General features: G+C 31.7%; 1 long non-coding RNA gene across 1 annotated transcript in view; it reads right to left on the reverse strand.

Annotated features, from left to right (window-relative positions):
* The window catches only part of LOC144375389 (uncharacterized), a 110,998-nt gene that overhangs the window by 17,230 nt on the left and 79,655 nt on the right, over positions 1 to 14,113 (reverse strand). The window contains exon 2 of the long non-coding RNA XR_013435125.1: positions 4,153 to 4,257. This is a non-coding gene — a long non-coding RNA (uncharacterized LOC144375389). The remainder of the gene's footprint in view (positions 1 to 4,152; positions 4,258 to 14,113) is intronic.

The raw sequence follows: 14,113 nt of genomic DNA on the forward strand, positions 1-14,113 counted from the left end.
TGACTGTGAATTCAACAAATAATCGCGTATTATCTTTTATAGTTAGAAATTCACATTTTATCTACATTTTTTGTCTTATCTAATAAAAATAAGGCCTTGCTATAGAAGGAATTTTATTCATAATATTTTTTGTGGCAGAAACTTGGAAATAGCAAGAATGTACATCTATAGAATAGTTGCATAAGTTATGGTACTTCCAACATTTAAAAACCATGAAGGTATTTCCAAAAATGTGATATATTTTCAAGCTTTTATCTGAAAAGATAACACAAAATGTACAAAGTTGACATAGTTACTGGTAAAATGTGAATGGAAGAACAAATGTGGGGAAAAATAAAGATATGTGTAAATGACAGAATAATAAGGAAGACCTAGAGTAAGTAAAAAATGTAAAACCTAAATTTAACCCTTTCTATATTTACATATTGATAGGAAAAGAGTAAAGTTGTAAAGAGTTATGCATTGGACTTTCAATTTTGCTTATCTCTAAAAATAAAGGGAAGATATTAATTTGTTTCCTTTCTTGCATTGCTTATTCCTAAGAGCACATCACTTGGCAATTTAAAAATATTTAATTAAAATAATTCACTGTACATCTCCTATACACAAGGCTCACTTTGCAATTTGGGGATCGAGCAATTAATATTAATAAATTAGACTTAGACTAATAAGGACTTCGTAATTTATAATGCTTTCATACATATTTGACCCTTAAAATGACCTTGTCAGGGTGGTTAAGCATAAAATGTTTGTTTTTCCAACTACATCCAGTCAATAACTGGAAAGGCCAGGATTAGCACCTGGGTATTGGGTATCTCTGTTTTATCCTTTCCTTACTATATCCCAAAATGAAAAATGAAAGACTCAGTTTTCATTCCCAAAGAACATATTTTATAGATAAAGAAATTATGGCCTAAAACAGTTGTTATCTTATGTCTTTCCATCTTACTTTACTATTTTAGTACTTTTCTTCAACCCCATTCTCTTTATCCCAACTAAAATCTTTTTTAACAAAGAGTCTGCATAAAATGACGTTGGTAATTAAGATTTCTAAAACCATATATACAAAAAATTATAGTCTCTCTCAAAGATATGCTTTATGCATAAAAGAATATTTAAATGCTGGGAAATTGTTTGTAACTAAAGGATGATGGCATCAAATAGAAGCACCCTTTTAAAGTCATAGTTCACAGAAATATTTCCGTTCAAAAATCTCATTGATCACAAAACCCATCATGTGATCATATCTTGTGGAAGCTAGGGAAATCCTTACACATCAAGTGTTAGAATAAAGCATAACATTGCTGTCAGGCAATAAAAATGAAAGAGGAAGTAAGTACTGGCATGACCAGAAAAGTAAAGGTATGGAAGGAAGTGGGGAGACAAATGACATGTGCAGTCACAAAGCTGGGAGAGAGGAACTTGCCTAATAGAGGTGTCACTAACTTACAAATAGTATAGCATAAATTATGAAAAACTATCATGAGAAGGAATTATGAGAAGCTAGGTGTAAGATTTATCCAGAAGGAATAAAGTCATATTAAAACAGTAATGAAGAATAGCAGTCTATGTTTTAATCCATTTGGGGCTGCTATTACAGACTACTATAAATTGGGCAGTTTATAAACTACAGAGATTTACTTCTCACAGCTCTGGAGGCTTGGAAGTCCTGGATCAAGGTGCCAATAGATTTGCTATCTGGTGAGGGCCCACAGCCAGTTTCCTATGGGATGCCTTGCACAGTGTCCTCACGTGGCAGAAAGGGCTTTCAGAGGCCCTGTTTTATGAGGGTGCTAATCCCATTCCTGAGGGCTTCCCTTTCATGACCTGATCAACTCCTCAAACCCTCATCTCCAAATTCTCACACTGAGGATTAGGTTTGCACGTACGTAGTAATCCTAAATTTCAGCAATTTGGGGAGAACATAAACATTCAACTATAGCAAAAGGGTTTATAATCTCTCACACAGAATGAATCAACCGAATCCTTAGAAAGCTGTTGTTGTACATTATGCTAAACTATATGGGGATAGATGGTGTTTTTAGTACTGATAAATAGTGTCATTTTTTAGGTTGACATCCAGGAAAACAAAGAAAAATGAACACCACCCATCCAGAGCTTCAGTTGGAAAGGACTGTCGAGCAACATTGTACACTTTCCTAACATAGCCAGGCTTTCTGTTCAGCTTCTGTCAGCTTGTTTCAGTTCAGGCTCCCAGGTGTTGTCAGACTCCGTGGTAACCAGGTGGTATTAATGAGCACAGTTACTTAGCAGGGTGCCTTCATGCCCTAGGATTTCTGAAAAACCTCCAAGGAGAAAAATGGCCTGGAATCCAGAGTCAAAAATCCCTGAGTCTGAACTAGCAGAAATAGAAAACAACAAAAAGTAGAATACATAGAAAAAGAAAAATAGGATTTTTGATTAGTAATCTTCTAGATGATTACCAAACCTAACATCTTTGGTATTTTTCAGGTGATTGGCACCACTGAACACTGATTACATGAGTTTTAACATAAGCTATTGGTTATTTTTGGTCACACATTTATTTTCATAGGTCAATATAACTTATGGTAAAGGCATTTTTAAAAAAAACCCACAAAATAGAGCTATTGGAATTGAATACATAATGTCTCTTGAAAAATAAAAGGGGAGAAATAGTGACTTCATGAATGAGAGAAAAAAGAATCAAATTTGCCCAAATAAACATTATGTTTTTTATCTCTGAATAGCAGGAAAAAAGTTTTCAGATTTTCATAGGCCGAACAGCGTGGACTCTTAACTATACAATGAAAACATTTGAAAAAGTGGTTTATCTTCAATTCCAAGTACCCGAATATGGTGTCCCGTGAAGCCTCATAATTCTAGCTAGTATATACTTTCATATTCCAGTGGTAACTCTTCAGGTTTCAGTAGACAAAGAGAAAAAAATATGTAGGAATGTAGGAACTGTGTCAGAGGTTGTATGGAAAGTTATTTACAGATGCCATCTAGAATGCAAAAGTGAAAAGTAAATTTTAATATGTGCTGAATTTACAATTTTTAATTTTTTCAAGCATGAAAGAAAAGTTGTAACATTTGACATATTTATACAAATACTTTTGAATATTATTGACTATTATGAGTTTAAATACTGTGCATTTGGCAAGAACATCAGATACTAAAATCTATGGATATAGCTTAACATCTGATGTTAATAATAAAAGTAGAAACATTTATTCTCTAATATTTAATACAATTTTTACCATAACTTATTAATGACTATTGTCACAGATATGAAGGCTCACTTTCCCTTTTTCACCATTTATTGAATGTTGGCTGTAGTTTTTCTTCACTTGATGAAACTTGACAATTTAATCTAGATATTCCGGGCAGATAATTTGATTCCATGGCTAGCAAGGCCTCTCTGGACTATGTGACACTAAGGATCTCCTAATAAGTGTGATTATTGTGATTCAAGGACACTAGGATAACAAGTACTGTTTCTCCACTCCCTGAGCCTGAGTTGGTGGTCAGGTCATATCTCTGGCAAGGGTGAACACTTGGAATTTATAGTTGGTAATAAAACTCATTTATTCCTATCATTCTAATTTCCCTTAATATGATTATCATGTCTACAAATAAATTTTACAGTTATGTTTACTATTTTTATTATTTCCTATAGCCTATAGTATTTCATGATGACAGGGGCTTTTGCTTGTTTTATCCACTTGCCTGATGGTAATATGTTCTCTATAAGTGTGTGTTGAATGAATTAAAAAAAGGAAATATGAATGTGTTCTAAAGAGCAGTGGATATGATAATTAAGGTAACATTTAAGGGAGAAAGGGAGAGGGGAACTGTATTTTAGCTGGAGGAATGTTTGAAGAGTAAAGGCAGGTAGTAATGCTCATGGTGTGTTCAGAGGACCATGAGGAGATCAATCTGACATGTGCAGAGGTTTTCAGTAGAGAGCATAAGGAGATGAAGTTGAAGAATTAATGTGCAGCCAGATTACCAAGGGCCTTGAAAGTCAATTTAAATAACTCTGGTTATATTATTCTCTGAAATTAAGAGGAGGAGTAACATAAGGTTCAACAGAAATATACATCCCAACTTTAGTAAAATGACTACCAAATATATTACATTGCTCATGAAGCAGAAGGGAAAACTGACCTTTCTATACAGTCTTCATATTACATTATATCCTCCAGCTAAATTTGCAACCCAAACCCAAGATTCATAGAAATTTCCAGTATCATGCAGCAGTAAAGGCAGTTTCTGGGGAAAAGAAAGAGAAAGAAACACATCATTACTGTCTTTCAATCATATCCCGTGGTTCAAAGTACACTTGTGGAAAAAGGATTCATCTTGGGGTAGAGTTCAGAAACATAGGCATCAAAATTGGATAATACAAGTTGGGAGAGGCCATTTTAGGAATGGCTGCAACCTGGAGACAAGACTTTCAAAGACAGACTCAGCAGCCCAGAGGCAAAAGACAAAGTCTAATATCTATTTAGGGACTGCTGTGTTCAAAGTCCAGGACCATTTTTCTTGAATACATACATTGCCTTTCATTGATTCTTTTTTTTAAACAATGCACATTTTCTCCCACATTTTCATATCTACATACTTGAACTGACTCAAAATAAATCTTTCAATCATTTTAAGCCTTTAGCCACATGTCATAATGCATTTGTCAAACCTACATTAGTGAACTTGATTGTTAACCAGGTCAGTGTGATGAGACAAGTACAAAATTACTTAAAGGTTAAATTTAAAACCACATCATGGCCAATTTGAAGAAAGAATTTCATTTGTTATCATTTGAAAATCTTCAGTTGGTATCTTCTGATAAAATAATTTTACTTATTTCTAAAATGCAAACTAGAGAAATATACAACTTTAAATCATTGACCTGAAAAATGGACGCCGAGAGCCAAGAGATGAACATTCTTTACAGTAATATTTTTATCATAATTTATGCAGAAAAAGATGAAATTTTGAGTTACAAAGATATTAAGAAAAGTGAATCTTAAAATGTTCTAATATTTCAGAAATACCCTCATTGATTTGTTTTGCTTTTACTTTTAATGTATGCAAATATTGCTATATGAGAACATAAAAAGTTTTTTAAAAGTACTTAAAGAATAATCTGGGTTCAATCCTCAGCACCACATTAAAAAAATAATAAATAAAAGTTATTAAAAAAGAGAATAATCTGTCTAATTGATAGAAAATAGTGTATCATAGTGTAATTTATAGAACTTCCACGACCTCTCACTATGTATTGAACAACAATGTATCTAAAAGTCAATGGCATATGAGCTTTGATGAAATATAACATGTTCTAGAAATTGTGCTACAAAATTGTGCTACAAAATCATTTTACTATTTCCTTACAATTATATATACTACTGTTTTACTATACCAGTTTTCAGGTGAGTAAAATGAACCACACATGTTAAGTCAATTTTCATTTTCCTACTTCCAGAAATTGGCAGTTTTATTAGAGCCAGATCAGACTGATTCCAAGACTCTTGATCATAATTATGGCAGCATACATCAAACTTTAGTATACTGAATTGCCACCCAGAAAACTTGGCAAATTTAGGATGCTGAACCATTTTCTAAGATATTCTGTTTCTATAAGGTTAGCATATTCTATGTATTGTGCATTGTAAAAAGTATTTTGTAGTAGGGGGTCTGCAAACCTTACTACATTCTTTGATTTTGGCTGATGGAAAATGTACGCACGCATGCATGAAAAACACACTCACAAATAGAACATAGCATATTTGGATTATAATGGAACATAGCCTCTTTGGTCCATGGACTAAAGCAAGGCAAAGTGGGATATAGATCTGCAAGTTCCCTTGGCAATTAAACACAGGCTTCTGAGTGTGGAGAAAAATAATAAAGGTACAAGTAAAAATTGAAGGGTACCAACTGTGAAGGTTAGACAAATCCCAGAGCAGATAGACAAGCAAATAACTCTTCCTGTAGATGTAGACAGTATCCATTTTTTAACCAAGGCACTTACTATTCATCTGACCCACAAAGATATTGAGTCAATCTGAGAATGTTTATAAATGTTAGAAAAATTCATCAATTTGGGGGAGGAAGTGAGGAGATGCTGGCCTTTTGGCTTATATTTCCTTTTATGCAAATAATGCTATGTAACTACTTAAATACATGCCTATGTATATACATATGAATTTCAAATACATTTTGCAATAGAATAAAATAAAATGAATTAATGAAATGGAATGGGTGATGTCTCTTTTTCTTCAAAAGTGATATACTATATTACTTTATTATTGTTATAGTTTTAAGTTAAATAAAAAACAATGTTTAAAATGGTGAATACTTTCAGGTAACATGTCATCTGAGAGCATTCACATATACTCATTAAAATCCGATTATTTAAAACACACAAGAATATTAGAGTAGCATAAACAGAATAGGAATGTTGAGACATTTCTGCTAGAAAGAGTATTAACATAACCAGATTTGAGAGACAGGAAAAGAGGTATTTTCCTTGGCTCTTTGATAATACAAAGTAATAAAGTACATGAAAGTGAATGAGAAGAAACCTGAAAATGTTTTACTTAGAATCTCTATCAATTAATAAAAGCTGGAATCACAGACAGGTAATGGACATGTGCCATGGGTGCGACTCCCTCCTGCACTCTTGGAAGCCCACCTAAGATGGCCACACTGAACGTGAATTCTGTGGTAGACCTTCTACAAGCTAACACAGCACCAGGCATGCATAGAAATTGCCACAGTGACTCCCTGCTACCACATAAAATGAAAAATTAATTGATACAATCCCGGATAAGATTGGCTTCTGCTCTGTTACCAACAAACTGCTGTTTTTCTAAGCTAACAATATAAAAGTATGAGAACACCAAACACTTCCACTTGGTTTTGTTGAAATTGAACTACTTAAGCATATTCAAACAGGAAAAATTTTTTTCAGTCTTTGATTGGACAAGAGAAAAACAAATTTCTTCCAAAGTAATTATTTTAAAAGCCTCATTGAACGTGTAAAAATATACTCCAATTAAACATAAATGGAGCTTCTTATAAACTCTCTCATGTTATCTTTTTATGAAATAAAATGAAACTAACAAAACATATTTTAGAATATTTGTTATCATCAAAGACATTTAAGAACAAAAACTGCATCTATGTAACTTGACAAAAGATTCTTGATTAAGAACCATTTAAAATAAGAAAGAACTGAGTGGAATTTAACAGAGAAGTTAAAATAAAAATGGAAACAAAAAATAGCTTTGAAATTAAAAAAAAAAGTGAAAGGTCAAGCTTTAAGATTTCTCCATAATGAGAAGTAAAGGGATATATCATTTTTCTTACATATATATGTAAGAATATATATATATCTTCTTAAATCTATTTTCATATATATATGAAAATAGATTTAAGAAGATCTTCTGTGTCTAAAAACTAAGTACAGGAAGAAAAACATTTTCAAATCAGTGAAGAAATGGCAGGATAGTGAGAATTTCTTTGGCCAAAACCTGGTTAAGGTTGAACATAGAGGAAAAAAAAGAAGAAGAAGCCAATTTTTCCCTAGTAGAATTTGCCAAACGTGGGTTACTAGATCTTGGATTTTTTTCATGCTTATGGGTCAAGAGATACTGAAAACCAGCCTAGGCCCACCTAAGTACAGAATTCAATATCAGACTCATACATTTTAAAATCTAGAAGCCCAAAGCACAACATCCTCAGGGTGAGAGAGTGACTCCGAAAGTCTTCCCAGATATAAGGGAGGAGACTCAGGAAGAATGGTAAAGTGTTTTATATTCCAGGAATGATGGAATAAACCTTATACAATAATGTGGCTGATACGAATAGAAAATCTGGACAAAATACTTTTAAAACCTCACTTAAGTCATCAAAGATTTATTTGGACAATAAGTTTTTTTTTTGTTGTTGTTGTTTGTTTGTTTTTCTGTTTTCAGTCAATACCTAGGAGAAAGTGAATTCAAAGATGTGAATACAGCATTGGAGGCTGCTTTTCCACTCTTGCTGATTGGTGATTCAAAAGTTGTTACTGAGAAGTAGAAAACCCAACCAGAACATTCTGTAATCTCAAAGGGTGCAGGGTAGGGAGACAAAAAAATGAAAATCAGACCTGCCAACAGTACAAGTTTGGGAAAATAACTGAGACCTGGGAATCTAAAGGGCTACAAAGTATAATTAAGTTGAACTGAAAATAAACCAGAGAGTAAAGACCAGCTGTGATAATTTCAAATGCTGATTGTATTAATTAGATTTATCATCTGCCTTCCAGATGAAAAAGTAATTCCTCTCTGGAGAAAGTTAGCAGTTCAGAAGCTGAAATTATCTCTAAAAATTTCATATGCAACATTCAACTTAACTATAAAAAATTACTATGTATGTGGGACAAAATTTTGATAAAAACAAAAACAACAATAAAACAGAAAATAAAAATATGTAGGAGAAGCATGAAACAGAAAAATATAAGACACAAAAATAAGATTAATTTACACAATGCAAAAAAAACATAAAATGGATAATTGTGTAAAATAAATGAAAATACATAAAAATCTCATGGACATATTACAAATGTATGAAACAATCTCACTGAAGAGGTGGGGGAATGATTCTAGCCCAGGTAACTTTGGAAATAAGTGGAGTTTGCAGGACTTTAAAGGCAAACACATTTGGTGTAAGCACTGCTGTCATGCTGTGCACTATACTATTTATGTTACTGTGTACACTGTTTTGAGTTGATAAATCTGTTTCCATTGGTGCCAGATTAACAAGTATAAAATTACTATTTGTTTATATTGGAATTGAATTATTAAGAAACTGGATGTCAATAATGAGAGCCAGGTTTCTTAATGTTAAAATAAGCAGTTACCAATAAGTAAAATGATGTTGTGTGTAGTTATAGGTAAGAATTGAAGATAGCCCGTAAAGTCATGGTTTGACTTATTATAGATACAGGTGGTTACATATAGAAATATTTATAAATATGTGGGTACACATGGCTTAGTGGGTACACATGGATACTAAGCCATGTGTACTCACATATTTGTAAATATTTCTTTGTTCTATCTGTTGAGAGAACCTAGAAGCAATGAGTACATCTACTGCCCAGATATTGGCTTCTAATTCTATTCTCCAATAAAAAGGACCAGTATATTTTAGAGAAATGGGTGTTTCTAGAACTAGCAAAAGAAATACACAAGATGAAATTTGAGCCACTTATAATGCCAGAAAATATGGATGTGCTTTGTTTACCCTAGAATAGCATACATACTGTGTTAGGGGTATGTCAAAGGGACATAACTGAAAGAATTACCAATAGCAAAACATGAAACAATCTGAGCATGAACCAAATCAAGCAGGGCTGGTTTATAAGACATAGTATAAAATAAATAATACCTCAGTCTATATAAGTAAATGTTATAGAAATAAATGGTTAAATATAAAATAAATATGGAAAATATACAAATTTCCCATAAAGAATTCTTAAAAATTTATGGCAAGGGGTGGGGATGTGGCTCAAGCAGTAGCACGCTCGTCTGGCATGCGTGTGGCCCAGGTTCGATCCTCAGCACCACATACAAACAAAGATGTTGTGTCCGCCAAAAATTTATATATATATAAATATATATGCATATATATATATTTATATATATACATACACATACATACATATATATTAAAATTCTCTCTCTCTCTCTCTTTAAAAAAATTTTAAAAAAATTATGGCAATACTCTGACCTCAGAAAACTAGTGTCACTTCCCATTTACTATGTGTAGGCTCTACACAGTGACTTTGTTCCAAAGGGTACAATATGAAAAGGGAGAGGGAAACATGACTTTACAATTTGGGAACACCTGACAGATATTCACTCAATCTCAAGGTAACATCAACAATGACAAGCTTATGAAAAATATGTATTGATATAATGAAAATTGCATTGTTCTTCTTTGGTTTTCTCTTTCAAATGTATAGCCTTAGTCTATTCATGTGGTAGGTGTTAGATAAATCCCCTTGAAGGATATTCTACAAAATGCCTGACCAGTATTCCTTGAAATGTCATGTAAAGGTCATTAAAAACAAAGAAGGGATCAGTAACTGTCACAGTCCAGAGGAGCCTAAGACATGGTGACTATGATATCCTGTAACAAAAAAGTAGATGAGTAGTAATAAATACTGCATTGAGTAAGTACATAGTTAATAATATTGTTTCATTGATGGTAACACAATTACTATCCTAATTTAAGGTTATTACAATGCGCAATACAAAGAGCAGGGTATATAGGAATATAGTCTATAAAGCTATAGTAATATCTTTATAATATTTCTAAAGATCTAAAATTGTTCCAATATTTTTAAGGTTTAATAAAAAAAATTAGAATGAGTACATGACCATTTACATTAGCACCCCAAAATAATGAAATACTGAGGTAAAAATCTAACAAAATATGTATAAGATATGAATGAGAAAAACTATAAAGCACTGATAAAAATCAATGTAATTTATAATTGTAATACAATGAGAAAAATGATGATTATTCATAAATTCATAAAAACTACTTATGAATAAAAATGTCTCAGATGATTACTAAAGATGATTAGTAGTAAATGTATTATTATGTATATAGAATGTCTAAAGGATTCTAAAGCTAATCTATTAAAACTATAATGTTGAGAGCAGAGTGTTGTAGGCAAAGGCAACAAAAATAAATTTTTCTCATGATTACTCTAACATTGCAAAAATGAGGAATAAATCGGGTTTTATTGGAAAGTCTGTAAATTAGGGTAATGTTTATAGTTATATTTACTTTGACACCAAATTATACAAGTTGACCCATGTTTTATTTTGTTTTACTTTTTGGTTTGTGTGTTTGTTTGTTTTTCATATCTAGAGAAAAGGTTTTTTGGGGTTTTTTGCTGTTGTTGTTGTTGTTGTTGTTTGTTTTTGCTTCTGCATAGACTGTAGAACAAGATTCTTACTCAAAAAATTGAGCTTTGCCTCCATAGAGGAAAGTGCTTGTACCATAACGTATAAATAATTTCCTCAAATAAATGTAGGAAGAATAAACATAAAAATACACAAAAGGAAAGAATGATCAATTAAGAAAAGAAATACAAATCCATTTCATTTATAATGAAAACTATGGTGAGATACTTTTTATAATAATGTTGAAAAAATTTTAAAAACCAGAAATATCAAAAGTGGTGACAATGATAAGCCATGAAGCATCTGATATGCTGCTCATAAAAAGAAATTCAACTGTGTCTATAAAGATAAAGTTATATAATTACTCAGAAATTTCCCTTCTGAATATGTCTCTACCAACATCCACATAGAATTGTATAAGGATTTATACAATACAAGTCTCTATAGCACTATTTTTTGCAGTCAAACAAAATTCTTGTAATAAATTTCAACAAGACAATAATGAATATTAAGGCATATTCATAAAATGAATATTTCATAGAGATTAAACATATTGGAACTCTATATCATTACTAATATGCAAAATATTGAATAAAAAATTGATGAATGTACAAACTATAATAACACTCACAAAGGTTAATATATCCAAAAATATATACTTTGTATGGGTATATTATGCTGGTTTAAAATTATGTCCAAAAATTTTCCAGCAATCTTCACTTCAAAAGATGGGAACTAATTTTTCTTCTAATTAATGTAGAAATATGTGGTGATTTGTTTCCAATAAAGGAAGAATTGCAAAAATAACTGCTTATGGTTTCAAGTACGAGAGTATGAGGATATAATGACTTGTTCCCTGCTCTTGGGGTTCTGATAACCTTGGGAAATGGTTTGGGTCATCATAAAGACGTGCTAACAGCCCAGAGGACTGACTAATATGGGAAGGATCTGAAAGATTCTGAAACCTCTTTCCAATTACCAGCCATTTAAGTGGGTCTAAAATAAAAATTTTAAGAAATTGGAAATACATTAGTATAATGAAATATATTATAATTCAACAATTTGTATAATTATTCAATTAATAAGCTAGAATTAAAAGTAAATTTTATTAGCAAAGGTATGAATATCGGTATTCAGGATTCTAAATTACAATTATTCCCTAAACATAATTATTTATAGAGAAAATACAAAACATTAATTAGCTACTTTCAGACACGACAGAATTAAATAAGTGGCCAAATTAAATAAACATTAATATAATATATGAACACAATTTTCCTATATATGTCTAATTTTTATCACCTAGAAAATATGAAGAAAAAAGTATAGAAAAGGTACAGAGTACACACAAATGCACAAATCATTTTAGAACTAACATAACAACAAAAAAATGATCATGTCTAAGTAAAAAAGAAAAACTATAAAGCTTTCCTGAAAGCCATAAAAGAGGACCTCAATGAACTGAGAGAGCACATATTCCTGTAAGAGAGAATTCACTATTGTAAAAATGTCATTTCTCCTTCAATTACTCTATAAATCCCTACAGGACTTTTATGAAACTTGTCAAACAGTCTTAACATGTATCAGGAACTGAAAATGTGCAATAAGAGCCTACACATTTTGAAGAGAAGAAGAGCGAGCAAAGACTTCTCTGGCAGAGACAAAGCATGCAGTTCACAGTGTTTAACACAGGGTGATATCATCAAAGATATGTGTGGACTTCATCTTCTGGCACCTTGCACATTAATGCTGTATTAAAACATGCGTTTTCATGATATATTGTAAGGATTCTGCTGCCTTATCAACAAATTCCAGTAGAGAATTTGATCAGATTAAAACTTTGAATGTCTTTGACTACTATCCTCTGAAATACAAGCATTGTTACTATATTATTATTTACTATTTATCTACTTTACTTCCTAATTTACTAATTCCTTGCCAGCTCAGAGCTCTTCATTAGGAACTTGCTATCTTAGCTTGTTGGAGTTTTGCTTAGTTGCCTGCTGGTAGAATCCTAAAAGAATTGCTTTATCTAAGAGATGTGGAATATAGCAGTGAAATGAAATCCTGACAAATTAAGCTCATTAAACCTCCAATCCTATTAACTTCAAGTAATTCTACACATCTACCAAAATTCTACATATCTTAATTTTATACAAACCTTTTAGGGAAACTACACTTAAATGATGGATATAGCTACCTAAAATATAAAGGTTCTATGTTGCCAAAACGCCCATAAAAAAGGTAATAAATAACACTGCTAGAGTAAATATTTACAATATATAACAGAGTATAAATATCCCTAATGAATAAAAAATTTCAGTAAACTAATTAGAAAATATAACCTACCAATCGACAATGTTTCAAGTATGAAGAAGAAGAAACACAAATTGTCAACTTCAAAAAAGTACTTAATATCTGTCATTAGTAATATAAATGACCTGGTTAATATAAATTTTAAAATTAAGTTGTAACTTTAAAATGATCATATTATATGAAAAGTAAATGTGAGCAATGCTGATTAAGTTAAGAAACTGGATATTTTCACACAATTATAATAGTACCATTTGATACATATATTTGTGAGGTCAATTTGGCAGGATCATTAAAATGTAATGTATTTTTAATTTGTGCACTAGAACTTTTCAAGATTTCAAAGCAAAGATATGTGTGTAGTAATGTTTATAGCTTCATGGTTTTCAATAGAAAAACATTATAAACAATCCCTAAGTTCATTAATGAAGGAACTGCTAAATATACTACAAGGCTTCAGTGTCTTGGTAATGTGCCAGTCTAGGCAAGAGATGCCTTCAACCCTTCTCTACCCTTGATGCACCTCTGTTGAACTTCCAAGTCAAAGAAGAGCACATTTAAAATTAATAAGTTACAATTTGAATACAAATGTTATCTGGGTACATAATTCCCCAGCTCAACCCAACTTAAAACATTCCAATAAGGTCTATGTTTGGTAAGATCTTAATGCTGGACACTGTGATGAATTAAGACAAGGAAGATTTATTTCCTCTGTCAAGGAATTTGTGGTTCAATAAATATCATCAGAGTAAGCCAGTCTTTTCTAAGAAATTTTCTGGTTGAAACAACTGTTTCTATGCCATGAAGAAAACGTTTATGATAAATGTTATATTTTTTTTCTCTCCAGGAAG

The sequence above is a fragment of the Ictidomys tridecemlineatus genome, chromosome 2, assembly GCF_052094955.1.
Source record: "Ictidomys tridecemlineatus isolate mIctTri1 chromosome 2, mIctTri1.hap1, whole genome shotgun sequence".
NCBI classification, from domain to species: Eukaryota; Metazoa; Chordata; class Mammalia; order Rodentia; family Sciuridae; genus Ictidomys; species Ictidomys tridecemlineatus.